The sequence below is a fragment of the Procambarus clarkii genome, chromosome 3, assembly GCF_040958095.1.
Source record: "Procambarus clarkii isolate CNS0578487 chromosome 3, FALCON_Pclarkii_2.0, whole genome shotgun sequence".
Taxonomy (NCBI): Eukaryota; Metazoa; Arthropoda; class Malacostraca; order Decapoda; family Cambaridae; genus Procambarus; species Procambarus clarkii.
In genome coordinates this window covers 15,501,045-15,502,212 of record NC_091152.1, presented here as the reverse complement: position 1 = coordinate 15,502,212, position 1,168 = coordinate 15,501,045, and positions in this window count along the sequence as shown.

Genomic DNA, 1,168 nt, shown 5'->3' with positions numbered 1-1,168 from the left:
ACCCTCTTCCACCCTCAAGTCTTTAACCCATCAATTTCCCTTAAATTTTTACCCTCTGTATTTCAGACATAGTAAATATGATGAAAACAAATTATAAAACTCTAGCTCTTGTCCTCTGTCCAAGTTCACTCCTGTAAATTCATTACTATCAATCCAAATCCCCCTGAGATTTAAACACCCAACTGCATTTTCAGACATAGTAAATAAAAACCAGTTCAGTTATCAAGTTTCAACTCTTGTGCCCCAGCTTAGTTCATTTGTACAAGTTCTTTATTTTCCAACTAAATCACCCTGAGATTTAAGATCACCTTATTTTCTAACGTAGTAAAATTAATCTGGACATTAGCCTTAGATCATCAGACATAAATATATTCGATCAAGTCCCTCTCCAGCCTATCTGTTTATCAGAGTATTTACTTTACCCTTCTCATCCCCAACGTATCAAAACCTTCAATAATCATACTGTATTTGCATATTTTCTCTATATTCAGCTGTGTTCTTCACATTTTGTCCATGTTTTCTATGTTCACTCCATGTTCTTCAAATGTTCACAGTCCCATTCAGTTCATATTTTCACAAGTATCTCCATTTTTTATGTAATCTTTCTCTTAGTCTCATTATGTTCTCTACAAATTCTAGTCATATTTTCTATGTTTTCATATTCATCACATGTTCTCTTTACAACTTTTATACTCAATATTCATGCTAACTTCCATATTTTGTGTTCTTTGTCAATATTCATGTTCCTCTACAAGTTCATGATCCTCACAAGATCACTTCGTTTTTCACCTTCACTTACATGTTTTCTACATTCTTTTGTCATATTCTCCATGTTCTTCACAAGTCCATTGTTCATTCTTTGTAATCCCTATTCTCCTTATCATGTTTTCATGTTCTCTGTAAGTTCATATCCCCAGCATGTTCACTGTATTCATCAACTTTTCTTACATATGTTCTTTGCCATGTTCCCCATATGTTCTCTAGGTTTTTCCCCTTACATGTTATCTAACGTTCCTTAACTAAAAAATCTTTCACCAATCAACTAAAAACATAGTCACTTTCGTCATTTCTCAACTAAACTTATTATCCAGTCAACTAAAAATAGTCAGAAATAGCCTCGTTCAACACTGTTCTTAACTAAAACAACCTTTCTCTTAGCTAAAAATTG